Here is a 9,218-nt window from a genome sequence, read left to right as displayed (position 1 = left end):
CCGTTCTTCAGCCGCAATTGACGGCAACTTCTCCCGATTCCCGCGATGCTGTCCAGTCACGACCACACAGACATACAGACAGACAGACAGCCGGGGTGGACAGATCACATACGACAGGACACACAAATACAACAGACAGACAACAGACAGACATACAGACAGCACCACAGACAGACGGACAGACAGACAGTACACCGACATACAGTACAGACAAGACAGACATATACACAGACAGACAACAGACAGAGGGTACACAGACCTACAGAGCAGGACCGTCAGGGTACGCGACACCAGACACGGGGGCATGACAGACAGACAGACAGATACACACAGACAGCATAGCAGATAACACAGACAGACAAGGCGGAGTGGAGCGACAGAGAGGGTAGGCGGACAGGACACACACACCACACACACACACAGGGCAACGAGCCGGGGAGGTGGGTGGGGGCACACACCCACACTACACACACACAACAGACTCATTACACCTACCAGATCACAGACAGACAGACAGACATGACAGACAGTAACACAGACATACATACATAGACCTACAGCCAGTCTTACCCACAGACAAGACAGTACAGAGGTAGGCAGCTGGGGACATGACATAGCAGACATACGACGACGACAACCGAATACACCGGACGACATACCTGGGGGCGGATACCGACCCGACAGACAGACATTCTACAGGGTGAACCTACAACACGAGCCTAGCAGAGCAGGACACGCCTGGGGGGGGGGGGCACACACGACGACCCACACACACACAGGCGACAGACAGACAGACAGCAGACAGACAGAGCGAGGGGTCAGGGGGGGGACAGACCCCAGGTGACAGACAAGAGCAGTGAGCCCACAAGACATACAGACAGACAGACAGACACACGACTGCAGACAATACGGACGGGGATACACGAGGACACCAACACTGCAGACAGACATACAGTACGCCAGACAGGACATACAAGCGATGAGCAGAGGGGGCGCAAAGTACAGGACATGGGGATAGGTGGGTGGGGCCGACAGACATGACCAACAGACAGACGCCATAGTAGCAGACACCCACACACACCACACACCCACCAGGAGCACCGGACACCGACCGACCATGGCAGACATTAGATACACACAATATCATACAACACACAGAGCCGGTACAGACCCCAATGGGGGAACCCCCCAGGGGGACACTATAGAATACTGCTGTACATACCATACATACAGCAAAGTACATGACAGTACAAACATGAAGCACACACACAGAGACAGACACACACACACACCACACACACAGACAGGTCATACTAGATGCGACAGACAGACAGAGATACACCCAGACAGACGAGGACACGTGAACAGGTAAGTTGATCTTTGGAGTAGACCCGTATCGTTGCTCTTATTTTGTCTTTTCTCTCAAACACGGTTGAATAGTCTACTGGAACCTCTCCTTCATAGGCATGAGCATCCAGATTGTTTATCAATTCATGGCGCGCGTGATGATCACGGGGTGAACGCTCGGAGAACAGTCTGATTATGTGCATGGCGAGAGCCAGGAGAACTTGATTACTCTGTGTGGGGGAAGACGTGACTTTCTGCTCGAATGGAAATACCACCGAGCCGCCTAGTGGGTACCGCACGAATGCAGTATTCAAGCAGCAGCCGCTGAGCGCGAGCCGGAGGGCCTAATGGAGAGTTTAAGATCCATACGACAGTTGTGTGTGCAGGGTTTAGCATGATTCACTTTAACCCTGTGTATTTTACTTAAAATATCTGCATGCGGTTTACAAAAGGTTTCTTCTCTCTAGCAGATTGTCTGAAGCGTGCACACAGTACACACACACACACAACACACACACCCACACACACACACACACACCCACACAGCACACACACACAAGAGACACATACACACACACACACAGAGACACCTACACACACACACCGACACCCACACACATACACACGTCCAGCACACACAGAAACGCTACAGCACACCACACACGACAGCACCACAGACACACACACACAGACACACACACACCGACACACACACACACACTCACGAGCACACACACACACACACGACACACACCACACAGCAATAGAAAACACAGCACACCCACACACACATCACACGATACAGACCCAGACACACACACACACACACATATGAAACACGACACACTCACACACACCACACCACACACACACATCTATCACACAGCACAGTGACAGACACACAGCACACAACCTTGCAAAGTGAGCTATTAGAAGAGGATAGAGAGTGGGAGACTGGACGACACACGGTGCTGGAAAGTCCTAGAAATACTGTCTGTGTTTGTCGTGTGTGTGTGGTGTGTGTTCGTGTGTCCGTGTGTGTGTGTGTGTGTGTGTTGTGTGTGTGTTCTCTGGGGTGAGTGTGTGTGTGTGTCTCTGTGTGTGTGTTTGTGTGTGTGTGTGTCTCTGTTTGTGTGTGTGTGTCGGGCGTGTGTGTCTGTGTGTGTGTGTGTGGTGTGTGTGGGTGCGCTCACTGTGTGTGTTTGTGTGTGTGTGTCTCTTGTTTTGTTGTGTGTTGGGTGTGTTTGGTGTGTCTGTGTGTGTTCTGCGTCTCTGGTGTGTGTGTGTTGTGTGTTTCTGTGTGTTGTGTGTGTGTGTGTGTGTGTGTGTGTGTGTGGGTGTGTGTTTTCTTTGTGTGTGTGTTTGTGTGTGTGTGTGTGTGTTTCTCTGTGTGGGTTTTTGTGTGTGTGTGTCTGTGTGTGTGTGTGTGTGTGTGTCTTTGTGTGTGTGTGTGTGTGTGGTGGTGTGTGTGCGTGTGTGTGTGTGTGCCGGTCCAGTTGCAACAGTCAACATTACATAACATCGCATGTAAACAGTGACTAACCTGTCAGAGCCGCCACCAAGCACAGCTCTCTGGACTCTCGGTGACGACATGAAACCTTGCTTGTCCTTGAGCGGGCGTTCACCACTTACGCCTTGGCGCCTTGGATGCTCTGGCGATTACGGTGTTTTACCGCTGATGTCATGCAGTGGGGAGACTCGGCGCTCATAGCTGTGGTTGGTGGCCTGAGAGGCCGCACGGTGACGTGTTGCGGCTCCAACACAAGTGCTAACCGCGAGGGACTGAACTCTGAGAGATGTATAAACACACCGTGATGCACTCGAGATTGTATTGCATGATGTATACTACCGGTCCAAAGTTTGGGGTCACTTAGAAATGTCCATTCCACTCCATTACAGACAGAATACCAGCTGAGATCAGTTGCATTGTTTTTTTAAACCAGGGCACCAGTTTTCAGATTACATTATGAGATTACATCATTGCAAAAGGATTCTCCAATGTTTTCTCAGTTAGCTTTTTAAAATGATATCAGATTAGTAACAGAATGGGCCTTTGGGACATTGGATGAATGGTTGCTGATAATGGGCAATGTAGATATTGCATTAAAGATCAGCCACTTCTTTCTACAACAGTCGAGAACCATTTTGACATTATATAAGCACATAATGTAATCTGAAAACTGCTGCCCTGATCTCAGTGGGTATTCTTTCTATAATGGAGTGGAATGGACATTTCTAAGTGACCCCAAACTTTGGACCGGTAGTGTATTCCTCCACACGTAAAATACAACTAGCACTACAGTTACCAAATGTAAAGTACATTGTGAGTCGGAATAAGTGCGTTAATGCGGTCAACAGAAAGTGTGTCGCTCCCAGGCTCACCCCCCTCTCTGTCAACGCCCAAAAACCAACAGGTGAACAGGTGAAGCAAACTAATATAATGTTAGCACTTCCGCTCAAACCGCGATGAAAACGCCCACCGGCTACAGTATAAGTAGGTGCAACAGTATAAGGGGTGGTGATGATGCAGTGGATATGGCACGTGCCTTTGGTGTGGGAGACCTGGGTTCGATTCCCACTGCGATACATCAACCAATGTGTCCCTGAGCAAGGCACTTAACCCCTAGTTGCTCCAGAGGCGTGCAACCTCTGACATACATACAGTATATCACAAAAGTGAGTTCACCCCTCACATTTTAGTAAATATTTCATTATATCTTTTAATGGGACAACACTGAAGAAATTACACTTTGCTACAATGTAAAGTATGAAGTGTACAGCTTGTATACACACCTTCCACGTTCTGTGTGTGTGTGTGTGTGTGTGTGTGTCTCGTTAGGTCACGGCAGTTTCCTGTGGCGTCGCTATGACAACCAGCCACGCTCGCCTCATGCATGAGGCGATACTAAATCTGCAATGGAAAAAGGAGGACGGGGCACCGCGGCCAGGTCGAGTCGAGTCGAGCAGGTACCATGTAATGGAAAAACGCCAAAAGTTTCCACCTTTCTGACTCACTGTATTTCCAGGAGCTTTTCGTTGTTGTGTGTGTGTCTCTGTGTGTGTGTGTGTGTGTGTGTGTGTGTGTGTGTGTCTGTGTGTGCGTCGTCCTTCAAGGAACAGACCATTCATTTTAGGTCCTGGCTCCGTGCCCTCGTTGTGCAGAGACTTGGGGAGGATGGTGTTGGCACAGCGAGCTATTTAAACGCTCAGCCAAGCAGCTCTGTTGTGCTCCAATCACACGGGACGTTCACAGACATTTGGATGTGTTTGGCTATTGCTCTTGATCTGGAAAAAAAGTTAATTACATTAACCAACTGGGACATTCATTTATCATCTCATAACAAAGTAAGGCGACTTTGACTTTCACTAACATCAGATCTGATTGCTGGTTGAAATGTAAACAACGTACAACCTAGCATGATTCAGAGCCAAAACGTGCCATCCTGAGCCTCTCTCTTCTCTACAGAACGCACCTTATGTAACGGACATAACGTAACGTAGCTACGTTAGCCTGCTGCTGCAACATACGTTATGTCAATAGCTTTGATTGATAACGTAGCATTTTACGTTAATATAAGGCAATGCTGCACAACGTGATGCAACGTTACAAGCTGAAGCTGCACTTATTCAAAGCTAAAGTTGATTTTTTGGTTACTATTCACAGGGCGTTTGTCATAATCTCCATAACTTTAAAAACTCAAGTGAAGGCAGAAGGGCTTGCGCTGCGCCGTGTGTGAGAATATAAACAAAGTCACGTGACTGGGGGGCAAGATTGAATGATATAGCGAATTTAATTTGATTTAACATAAGTAGTGATCGGCGTATTATTGTATTAATGCAGCCACAACAGCAACAAAAGAATTAAAAAAAGAAAGAAAGAAAAGTTTATTTAGGCTCTTTCGCCAGAGGTGGTAGCTAATCCAATCAGGGCAAACGGGCTGCTGCCCGGGCAACAATAGCCCGTACCTGTGCACGTCCCTGCTCCAATCACCCGGCTCTGTGCCGGAGGATACAGGAAGTCAGACCACAACTCGCACCGACCAAGCCTTCCTCAGCCTCCGTTCACTGAACCACACACGAGACCATTTTAAACACACACAACACTGGGGAAAAGGCCACTTCACAAACACGTTAAAAAGAAGGTTAGTGGGAAGGTTTCCATCTGCTAGCAAACAACAGAAACATGCCTAAAAGCTGAACCCAGAACTTACGTTTTTATAAGCTGCCGCCCTGAAAAACTGAGCTTTTAGGAAGACAATGGTGGAAACGGACGCGAGGAATTAGCAGAGAGAATGGGAAGACACTAAGATAACATTGTGTTCGATGTTACGTTTGCAGCAGGCATTTTGCTACCAAGTCATCATCTAAATGTCAGTTTTAGGCTAACTATGTATCTGTAAGTTAAGCTAACTCACATAATGTGTCGGACACAACATTAGCTTAGTGTCCCTCCCAGGGCTCAGCCCTGTGTTCACACAGCCCAATGGTCCCACAGCCCTACGTTCCCACAGCCATATGTTCCCACAGCCCTATGTTCCCACAGTCCAATGTTCCCACAGCCATATGTTCCCACAGCTATATGTTCCCACAGCCCAATGGTCCCACAGCCCTACGTTCCCACAGCCATATGTTCCCACAGCCATATGTTCCCACAGCCCTATGTTCCCACGGCCCTATGTTCCCACAGCCCAATGTTCCCACGGCCCTATGTTCCCACAGCCCTATGTTCCCACAGTCCAATGTTCCCACGGCCCTATGTTCCCACAGTCCAATGTTCCCACAGCCCTGTGTTCCCACAGCCCTACGGTCCCACAGCCCTATGTTCCCACAGTCCAATGTTCCCACAGCACTATGTTCCCACAGCCCTACGGTCCCACAGCCCTATGTTCCCACAGCCCAATGGTCCCACAGCCCTATGGTCCCACATTTCTAAGATTTTTCTTAAAATTAGGCCCTATGTTCCCACATTTCTAGGACATTTTCAATTAGGTCTTGTGTTCCTACATTTCCCTTCATGGGTTAGGGGTTAGGCAAACATAGGGCCTAATTTTGAAAAAAATCTTGTAATCTTGGAACATAGGCATGCTCCCGTCTCGAGTCGGCAGCTTATAAAAACTTATGTTCTGGGTTCGTTACACCCATGGATGTATGAAGAGAACTGGGTCCAGTGTTCGGCGGGAAGCCCCGTACGTTCCAATGAGAGTTGCTCAAAAGCGCATAAAGCAAACATGGAGCTCGGCTCTTCCGCATTGTTGGCCCGTAACGCTGGTTGGCTCACGATGGGCATGCGCACCAGCAGCAATTTGTTTGCGTTGTCGTAGCAACCGGTAGCAACATGTGCGTTCATGAGCTTCTCTCTCGTGTCTCTTACAAGTGGCGAACTCATGAACTCGCCGTTTTCATTGTCTAAAATATTCACTAACGTTAAACGTGTTTTCGTTGTTCTCTATCGTTTACATGCTTAGCTAAATAAACGATAGATGTATTTAGCTAGACAACCAAGGAGATTTAATAATTATGTTGTGCTACTAGCTAGCTAATAACTAGCGCTAGCTAGCAGTTAGCCTGCAGTTTTCGTGACTTCAGCTCTCAGCCACGTTACAAGCTTTACAGCATACAGCCCTCGGATGGATCATAAGAGAGAACCAAGGCGATGTAATCACTATGTCTGTAGTAACGTTATGTAGGCATATAGCTAGCTATGTAGCTATAGATCTTAATACAGCCATGCTAGCTACCCCTGATTTTAGCAACTAGCTAGCTAGCCGATATCCCGCCAGTTTGGGAAACGCTAATGACGTTACATCCACGTAGCTAACAGGCTTTACAGTATAGCTACATACATCCATAGGGTGTATCATAACTTCATAAGATAATACCATGGACGTATTCATAGAACACATGGTGAATTACAACCATTAGCTATATCCATTATTACAGCTAGCTACATGAGCTCGGGAGAACAGTCATGTGAGCGGGCGGGCGCAGTCCCGTGGCTCTACTCGCGTCCACTATGCGCGTTCATCATGCCAAATTTAATAATTCTGGATTCGCTTCTAGAGAATGTTAAAAATGTCCCTTTCAGTGTTCGGGCTGGTATGTTGATATACCCAGAAACAAATTATCTGCTGAAATATAGACGTTTCTTTCGCCATGTCTATGTGAAAAGTCTTTCTGGGCCATGGGGTGCAGTACCACCGTTATCCGCTAAGCCCATGGTGGCTTTTAGACTCGGCGCTCTTCCTGGGGGCTTGGTTACACCACACGGCAGCTTTTAGACTTTTTTCTGTTGTTTGCTAGCAGACGAAATTGAGGAGATGGAGAGAGGAGAGTGATGCTGCGTTCCAGACATAATTTTTAGCCCATAAGTTACGACCTCAAGTCACGACTCACGACTTGGTAGCGTTCCATGCAAAGTCACGACAAACCCTTCTAGCTAGCGTTAGCTAGCATTAGCTAGCGGCTACCTAACGTTGACGTTAGCTAGCGCTAGCTGATACTAGCGATTTCTAGTCAGCGACATATTTTGGGCTTCATTTAATAAACATAACCTGTAATAGTTGATGTACATTGATTACAATGTGCGGAATTACTTTACGTTGCCTATTTATGTCTATTTCTCACCGTTAATCACCGGCGTCTGTACAGCATCAACAGGGGTCGCCATTGTTTTTTATGTGTGTGTGACGTCAGGAACTGTAACTGGGAGAACAACCATCTGGTACCAGTTCACGGGGAGTAAGTTACGGGTTTGACCGCCGTTCCTGGGCACTTTCACGGGTAGAAGGTGGTGAAAACACGAGTTACGGGCTGCCTGGAACGCAGCATCATTTCCCCCTTCGGTGGGCGTAGCTTTCAGAGTATGTAGTAAGTAGTTCCTCGATGTTTTTGACGATTTTATTCCAATTTTTTTGTCACATTTCTTTCCATGTTGTTGGTTAATTTTTTGGCCTTTTTTAATTATTTTTATGTTAATTTTTTTCCAAGTTTTTTTTCTAATTTTTTCTCACTTTTTCAGATTTTTTTGGTAACATTTTTCAGCGTTAACATTTTTTTAATGTTTTTTGTCACTTTTTTTTCCAATTTTTTTGTCACTTTTGGGGCTTTTTAAAAAAATATGATGTCAATTTTTTTTCAAGTTTTATCTCACTTTTTTAACAGTTTTTTTTGTCACTTTTTTCCAAATTTTTTGTCACTTTTTTAAACAAATTTTTATCACCTTTGGCGATGTTTTTGATGGGTTCTTTTTGTCACTTTTTCTGACTTTTTTGGTCTGAAAAACATGTTTTTGTCGATTTTTTTATGCATTTTTGAAACTTTTTCCAACATTTGTCACATTTTTTAACGTTCTTTTGTCATAGTTTTTGTAAACAGGTCAACTTTGACCCGAGGACAACGGGAGGATTAAGTCTAGACTTGTTATACGCAACCACATAGCAACACGACATTCCTGGGACACAAACCGAGCAGCAAAACTACTTAACCCTTCTCCGGGGGAATGTTCTAGTTTTACATTACGAAATAATCAGCTTTGCTTCAGGCCCACTCACGACAACACAGAGCAGATTAGCGGGCCACTTCCTGGTTGAAAGTCGGGCCTCAGAGCAGGTTTCCAGTCTGTGTGTTTGGCTGTCAGCTTCTGATGAATTAGCAGCGTGTTTTTGGGGAAAGTAGGTCTTCCGTGTGCAGTGAGGTCATGCTGTTGCTCTGCCAAGTCAGCAGTCAGACGATGAGATCAGGGGTTACGTAACCCAAGACCTCACTTCATCTCCTCCGTGAAACGAGACGGCACGGTGGCTCGTTTTGCCGGCGCTGTGACAATTCGGAGGAAAGTGTGCCGACAGGGAGAGGAAACCCTCCCTCCCTCCCTC

The 9,218-nt window shown here is 46.8% G+C and overlaps 1 protein-coding gene and 1 long non-coding RNA gene across 2 annotated transcripts in view; one reads left to right on the top strand and one right to left on the bottom strand.

Annotated features, from left to right (window-relative positions):
- LOC118494829 (B-cell receptor CD22-like) overlaps window positions 1–9,218 on the bottom strand; it is a 105,431-nt gene that overhangs the window by 41,683 nt on the left and 54,530 nt on the right. The window lies entirely within an intron of this gene.
- LOC116059795 lies at window positions 2,690–7,836 on the top strand. The gene is made up of 3 exons (XR_004897034.1): window positions 2,690–2,703; window positions 3,269–3,275; window positions 7,680–7,836. It is a non-coding gene; the product is annotated as an uncharacterized LOC116059795 (long non-coding RNA).

Source organism: Sander lucioperca, chromosome 4, assembly GCF_008315115.2.
Source record: "Sander lucioperca isolate FBNREF2018 chromosome 4, SLUC_FBN_1.2, whole genome shotgun sequence".
NCBI lineage: Eukaryota > Metazoa > Chordata > Actinopteri > Perciformes > Percidae > Sander > Sander lucioperca.
This window is presented reverse-complemented; position numbering and strand designations above follow the sequence as displayed.